Source organism: Octodon degus, unplaced genomic scaffold, assembly GCF_000260255.1.
Source record: "Octodon degus isolate 3935 unplaced genomic scaffold, OctDeg1.0 scaffold00007, whole genome shotgun sequence".
NCBI classification, from domain to species: Eukaryota; Metazoa; Chordata; class Mammalia; order Rodentia; family Octodontidae; genus Octodon; species Octodon degus.
The window spans coordinates 34,029,005-34,037,039 of NW_004524583.1; the positions used below are offsets into that span (position 1 = coordinate 34,029,005).

Genomic DNA, 8,035 nt, shown 5'->3' on the forward strand with positions numbered 1-8,035 from the left:
TAAATTTATTTATTTGTTGCAGCATCTTGCCACATAGCTCAGAGTTGTAGGGATTCTCCTGTCTTCGCCTCCCCAGTGCTGGGGTTACAGGTATGCACCACCATGCCTGGTTTCGGTAGTCAGCATGGCACGCTTGGGGTTGCAGGGTCAGCGTGGGGGGCTTGAACCCGGGTCCTTGTGCTTGCCAAGCAGGCACTTAGACTGCTTAGCTATCTCCCTACCCCCACGTTTTTGTTATTTCAATTTTATCTTTTGACATAGATAATACCAACCAATATTCTGTTACAACTATATCTACTTAATTATGGCTTGGCTGCAGACCAAGCGCTCAGTGAAGGCCACTGAAAACATTTTGTGAGAATCAACTGGCCTGCTGGTTGGTAGTGTATGCCCATAATCCCAGCACTCGGGAGGCTTAAGCAGGAGCGTTGCTGTGAGTCCAAGGCCAGCCTGCATTATATAGTGAGACCCTATCTTTTTTTCTTTTTTTTTGGAGACTCTGTCTTAAAAAAAACAATTGGCCATACAGAATTTATAACAAAGAGATTCATTTATTTTGCTATTTATAAATTACTTGCTACATACCCTTTATATAGGTAATAGCCATAAACACACAGATATATACTCATTTTTTTTTTTTGCAGAACCAGAGATTGAACTGAGGCCCTTGCGCTTGCCAAGGAAGCGTTTATTCTACTGAGCCATCTCCCCAACCTCCCCCCCACATTTTTTTGAGAGCTGTTGTTACACATATCCCAGCATGCCACCATTCAGAGACCCCAGTTTTGCTTCCGTGGAACTTATCTGCTGCTTTAATGGTGGGAGTGCTTGCTTGTCTGTGCCCTGCTTGGGCTGTGGGTCTCTGTGGCAGGGTCACATGTACCTCTGCTCACACACCTGTGGGTTCCCTGCACTCCCTCAGGACCCAGAGCCTAGAGTTACTCGGTTGACTCCAGACTACCCTCACACAGACTTCTGGTCCAGTGTGAAGGCCTGACTCTGCCCTCTGGGAGAAGTCTTGAGTGACTGGCGTAGCTGCGGGCCAGGGGGCAGCGCTGAACTGCACGGGGCTCTGGCTGTCCTGACCCCTAGAGGGCTCGTGGTCAATAGAAGCACGAGGAAAGCTCTGTAGGCAGAAGTGAGACTCACCAGGCATGGGCAGGCTGCAGGGCTCTCAAGGGCAGGGCTGGTCTTGTGACCACCTCATCCCCAGAGCTTGTCTTGTCCTGCCCCCATCCCTTCTGCTCTGCTCTTCTAGCCCCTCCTCACACCCAAGCCCTGCTTGGCTTCTGGCTGTTCCTTAAGTAAGTGGGCCATGTTTCCTCCCCACTTGGGGCTTAGTCTCCTGTACCTGCTGTCCTCTGCTGTCCCCCATGCCTAGACTGCAGTTCTCCAGAAATCTGCCTGGCCTGCATGGATATCAGGGTCCCGTCCAAATTGCACCTGGTCTGAGAGGCCCACGCTGACAACGGTGCCCTGCAGCCAATGGACCCTGTCTTCCCTATCCTGCTTTTCTCCTGGTTTCCTTTTCCTGCATAACTTTTCTCTTAATTTGTCTCCCTTGAAGGGTCCTGTACCAATCCCATGAGAGCGGGGATTTTTTCTGTTAGGTTCTCAGCTACAGCCCTAGATCTGGAATGACACACGTAGATACATAAGCTACACTGTGGACACATTGCTTAGACAGCTGCAGAGGCTGAAGGGCACAGTCCAGCCCATCTCATCTCTGGCTGCTCATCTGAAACCCCACATAGTTTTTCTTATTCCTCTGAGGTTAGCTCCCTAGCCCAGCGGAAAAGGTCGCTTCTCCAGGTGAACCAGAGACTTCTTCCCTGACAGCATACCCAGGTGGTACCGGGGCCAGCCAGGCAGGGAGGGACTCCATCCAGGGCAGCTCCTAAGGCTAAGGTGGTAGAAGACCAGCCAGCCTTGGCAGGTAGAGGTGTTCTGATTCTGTTTGACATGCACATGCCTTTCTGTATTTTATTTTTCAAAATTAAGCTGACATTCATAAGTGGAAACAGATCATCTGGCTTGCATTGTAGCGTGGCACAGCCCCAGTGCTAAAAAGGAGCCCATTTTAGCTGGGCTTTGTAAGCACCACAGTCCTCACCACTCCTGAGACCCTTGCTCCGGTGGTGCCCGAGGGGAAGTGCACGCATGGTAGTTTTCTCTTACAGTAGCTGTGAGCACAGAAAAGAGCTGCCAGTACAGTCTGCAAAGAGGACTGGATGAGAAAGGCTGGGGAAGCAGAGGAACTCAGCCTCCGCCCTTGCTGCCACCTTTCACTGTCCTTCTCTTCCCAGACCCACTGCTTCTACCTGGGGAAAGTGCTTGCGAAAGCCCCTTCTTCTGCCCATCAGCCCAGGCGGGTTGTTGCTTAGCAGCTGGCTGTGCCTTCCCAGGTGCGGAAGTATGAGCAGCCGCTTCTGTCTTCTTCTGACCTAGTGCGGCAAGGTCTTTGTCAGAGAAGGACGCTGACATCACGGCTGGGATGCAGTAGGCCGAGTCCTAGTGGGGCCTGGTTTCAACAACCAGAAGTGAAATTTGAGCGGTAGCCAATTGCCCTCTTCAGGCAGCCATGGGACGGACGGTAGCCACTTACTAGTCATTGCTTTTGAGTGTCTCTGTTCTGGAAGCAGGTGTCACAGGAGCTGCTGAGGAGGCCAGCTGGGTTTGCTCACCTTGCTGGGAAATAGCTACTTTCCCCCTCCTGGGGCTGTTAAGTTAATGCACCTTTTAAGGGGCTATAAACTTTTATTACTTCCTCCAAACAAAAAAGTAAGTGTTCCTCTCATTCTACTTCACTCCCATTGGTTTCCTAAGAATTTCTTTGCTTTGATTATAGAAGTAATTATCCATGTTCATTATAGAAAGATTTAAAAGGAAATAAAGCCCTCCCATAATCATGTTCATGTTTTGGAGTACCTCATCCCAGACTTCTCCCACTGTCTCCCTCCCATCCCATGCAACGGTCCACGCAGCTCTCCATCCATTTCTATATCTGTGTAGGTATTTCCCACGTATATACTTGAGTCTTATATTTTCTATTTTTAAGACACAGCAAAAAGTCTTATATATAATACACTACTAATAAGTATCACTTATTGAGTGCTTATAATATACCAGACATTGTGTTATGTGTCTCCAAAAGGCAATCTTTTTTTTTTTTTTTTGTCTTTTTGAGACAGGATGTTGCTATGCAGTAGGCCCGCCTTGAGCTCACTTTGTAACCCAACATCTTTGCCCTGAGCTACATTCCCTAGCTTTTTTTTTTTTTTTTTTTTTTTTTATTGTGAGACAGAGCCTCACTAAGTTGCTAATTTGTCCAGGTTGGGTTTGAACTTGTAATTCTCTTGCCTCAGCCTCCCAGAGTGCTAGGTTTCAGGCATGCTAGCTACTCATGTTTTATGAGAGATTTGAGACTCAGAGAAGATGTTCATTATCAAAGTTGCAAAGGTAGTGAATGCTGGGCATGGTGCTACATGTCTCTAATCGTAGCACTGGGGAGATTGAGGCAGGAAGGCCAGCCTGGCGTACTTAGTGAGTTTAGGGCCAGCTTGAACTATGTATTGAGGCCTTGTCTCAAAGACAAAACAAAACACCCCAAACAAAACAAAATAAAAAAACCATTCAAAACAAGAAAAAAAAAAAAAACCCAAATGAAATCAATGAGGTACACCTATTTTTTATATAAAAAAATAAACATTTACTGGTTAAAACTTTTTCAAAAATTACTTTAAGGAGTGGCCTCCTGTCATTAAAGAAAAAATACTTTTTAGACAAGGTCTTGCTATGTAGCCCATTCTGACCTCAAATTTGTGGACAGCCTCCTGCTTCAGCCTCCAAAGTGCTGGGATTGCATGTGCCACGCTTGGTTTGTAACTTTTTTGCTGAAGAAGATAGAAACATGTTCTGGTGGATATGGGAAGTTGATCTACAAGTAACTGGTTGTCCTATATATTCTAGAGCAAGTAACCTGATTCCTCCACCTTTAGTATCGTCCTCTGTGGAATGAAGTTTGTGTGGAGAGGAAAAGGGTTAGTGCTCTGCCTGGCAGATAGGAAGGTTTTTTTTTATTTTTTTATTTTATTTTTTTTAAATAAAGGATCTCTCTATGCAGCTTGGACTTACAGTGACCCTCCTGTCTTTGCCTCCCCAGCAATGGGGTTACAGGCGTGCTTCACCACACCTGGTTCCAGGGCCACATGGCATTTGGTACTGGGGATCTGGCTTGGGACCTCGTGCTTGCCAGGCAGGTGCTTAGACCACCGAGCTATCTCCCTGGCCCAGGAATGTTTTATAAACTTTTACAAACCCTGATGTCAACTGGAAAATATCAAGAAGCCACAAAAGTCCAGAAAGTGCCATCTACCTCAAATGGCTCATCTATGACATTTTATAAAATAGTCAAGGTAGGGCTAACAGAAATTGTGGTCTTGGTCAGTAAAGCTGCAGTAAAACTGGTTGTCTACTTGACCATTAGAAATAGATAATCTCTAAATGTGAACTGTACACAAGTCTTAAAATATCAAACCCATATATACTCCCATATATACTTCTAAAATATTTTTGGTTCAAATAAAAGTCAATGAGAGAAAACGAGAAAAATAGAATTTTAGTCAAACTGAATCATATTTGCAATGAGGCACTTAACAGTTCCTTCTCTGCACCTCTGTTGGCACAGTAACTTTTCTGAGCCTACCTTTCTCCGAGTGTCAAATACAGCTCGGAATACCTCTGTGTTGGTGAGCTTCCCCATTGCTGGTACAAGGTACCCGAAACCCACAATTTGGAGGAGGAAGGATTTCTTGCAGCTCTTGGCTCTGGGGGCTTCAGTCAATGGTCTGCTGGCTCCAAAGCAGAACCCTGGGGCTGAGGGCCTGGCTGCAGAAAACGGCTCATCTCGCTGCGCTGGGGAAGCAGAGAGGAGGGCGAAAGCCTGAGAGGGCAGGGCCAGGATCAGCTGTGAGCTCCAAGGCTACGCCCCTTAGCCCACGTCCTGCAGCTCAGCCTTCCTCCTCAAGTTCGTTCACCTATGGACTCACTGATGCTGGAGTCTCCGAATCCAGGCAGGCTGACATTCAAGGTTAACTGGCGCAGCTTCTCTTCTACACAGTGTGCAGCGGCTGAAAATGACATGAGTGAAGCTTAGCTCAGTGTCTCGGTCGTAACAAATCATACTCACTATGATTTGCTATGCAGGAGCTGGCCTAAAATACGGGCTTTGAGGTTAGATCTGGGTTAAAACTCTGGCTATGCCATCTACCAGCTCTGTCAGGATGATGTTGTTTATTTAGCTTCTCTGAGCAAGTCTCACAGGCCTTGTAAAAATGAACCAGTAACATATGCAGGAGCCCAGCCGAACATTATCATTGCTGTCTCATCCCATCATTCCTCTGCAGTTTTGGCCCCTTGTAAGTCCTGACCTGTACAAAGCAGTGCTTGATTATCCATTGCCTTGTATCAGCCTCTGCTTCTTCCCTCATGCCCTCAGTTCTGTGGGTTTTTTTCTCTGTGAGGGTCAGATGTTTGAAGGCATCAACTGGGATGCATGCTGCTTTGATACGCTTTCCACGGACTCACGCATATGCATGCCTGATAAATCTGACTGCATCTGATTGATGTTTTTTCTCCTTTGATTCTCAACATTTCACCTAGATGGAGCTGAAGCACTTGGAGAAAATGACAGCAACCTTCCCTGGGTACCCAGAGACCTGTGTTCTTGGCTATACTGCGGATGACAAGTGCAGAAGCAGAGTGGCCTGCCTGCTTCCACAGGAATCTGAAAGCGGAGGAGAGGGGATGTGCAGCCCTGCCTGGCCCTCCCAGCAGCCTGCCTCTGCAGCAGAGACTGGCTGTGCAGAACAGCTGTGTCCTCAAATGGCACTGGGTTTCAGGCACTGGCCCTATCTACTTAGCTGCTCTTCTAATGCCCAGTGCAGGGCCTGCTGTGGTTCCAACAGATGACAGAGAGAAAGTTAGACACACATGAAATGGGGAGCTGGACTTGGCTATAGAGCTGGTTTCCTCAGCTGAGTGTAAGTCATTAAAAATAGGAAATTTCTACTCTCCCAATTCCTCAATTAAAAAAGATAATTTGTTATCAAAAAGGAAATTAAAGACTCAATAGAGTGAAGTAGTTGATGTCTTAGTTACTTTTCTCTTGTCACTGAGACAAAAAACCTCATATCCAAAGTTAAAGGGGGGAAGGTTTACTTAGTTCACAATTTGTGGAGGTTTCAGTTCATAATCAGCCGGCTCCAAGGTAGGGGGCTGCAGTTCATGGTCATGGAAGACACGGAAGACAGCTAAGCAATAAGAACAAAAGAGAAAACTCGTTCTGATTCTTGTATTTTATCCAGACTACTGGTATTAGGGAGGTGCCAATCCAATCAGTGGACTGATCCAGCAATCACCCATACTTAATAACAGCACCCTTAATCCTAGCATTGAATCATGAATCAATAACAAACTATAGATTCAGCTGCCTCTGAAAAAGCCCCATCTAAAAGTGTCAGGGCTTTGGGGACAACTAGACAAAACCCATAACAATTGATCATTGGTACAGAGTAGAGCTGAGGGGTAGGTATACTAATCAGCATATCAAAAAATTGCCTGTGGGTGTGATTTCATAGGTTAAGTATTCAGCTGTTTTTTAGAACCCATTTTTTTTTTTTTTTTTTACAAAACTCATTATCTGGAAATATGAGACTATAAGAAAAGATATTTGCAGCCAGGTGTCCGGTGGTCACCAGTCAGTACAATTCATATAGGGAGTAATCAGAAATTCTAAGTCCGTGTGACAGATCCTAACAAATGTTAAAGTTTTTAACCTAAAAGATATGTGTTTGTAAGCACATTGCAGAGGATTGTGGACTTACTATTTTAAAAATATTTTATTTTTTATTCTTTGTTTGTTTGTTTTTGTTTTTGTGGCTGACTCAGCCCACTTTGGGGGCAGGGCTGGCGCAGCATGAGGTGCCAGGGATTGAACCGCAGTCCCTGTGCCCTTGCCTGAGCAGACACTTTAGATCACTGAGCTATCTCGCTGGCCCTGTGGACGTATTATTAACAGTAATTTGTTGTCACTGAATGTTTATAATACCACTTTAACTAGAAAGGCATGCGCTATGAAGCAGAGTAAAAACTTAGTGCAGTAAGTTGTTATTGAGGCAAATGATATATTTAACATTGTTTTATTGCTGCAGTGTCTAAACCACTTTGTATAATGTCATTTTGTGCTCTGATACCAGGATGTTAAAATGTTCACTGTAACACTGTGCCAAGAGAAAAGGAAGAATAAGAAAGACTCACTCACTGGCATGTTACCATTCAGAAGGTGGCATCTGAGGCCCCAAATTTCTGTTGTTGTTGCTTGACTCTGTGAGTTACATGGTCATTCATTCATTCATTCATTCATCCATAAATATTTGATAAGTTAGACACTAAGTCCCATGAATAGAAAATTTATCCACTCACTGGCCCAATGTCAGACCCCCTGTCAGGCATTGCACATGCAGCCGTGAGGGGAAAATCCTGAGCCCCACCTTTTCAGACCCGATGGGGAGTAAGACATGGATGGCCAGTTACAAACTGGGGTATAAAGCGCTAAGAGGGATTTCATGGGCTTCTAAGGAAGTTCTAAGTATAGATACAAGAAATAGACTTGGGGGCTCAGGAGGAAGTATGCTAAAGCTGATGGACAAACCGGAATCCAGGCTAGGGGTGGTGGTGGAGAGGTGGCAGGGAAACCTGCTCCAGGCAGAGCAGTGTGGGCTGGAGAAGATGGTCATGCTGTGTAGGGAAGGGAAGCCCACAGGCCTTCCTGGTGCATCTCAATCAGGTTAATTGTATCCTTGTAAAAGAATCTCTAGTTTAGCCTTTAATCCACCCAAAAAGAAGCGTTAAGATGCCTCACTCCTTCACTCCTTCCCCATCCTTGTTAAGATGCTGTCACTCCCTCAATCCTTCCCCACCCTTGTTAAGATGCTGTCACTCCCTCAATCCTTCCCCACCCTTGTTAAGATGCTGT

General features: G+C 45.7%; 1 long non-coding RNA gene across 1 annotated transcript in view; it reads left to right on the forward strand.

Annotated features, from left to right (window-relative positions):
• Nucleotides 1–678, forward strand: part of LOC111812804 — a 26,638-nt gene extending 25,960 nt beyond the window's left edge. The window contains exon 3 of the long non-coding RNA XR_002818200.1: nt 645–678. This is a non-coding gene — a long non-coding RNA (uncharacterized LOC111812804). The remainder of the gene's footprint in view (nt 1–644) is intronic.
• Nucleotides 679–8,035: the final 7,357 nt, after the last annotated feature.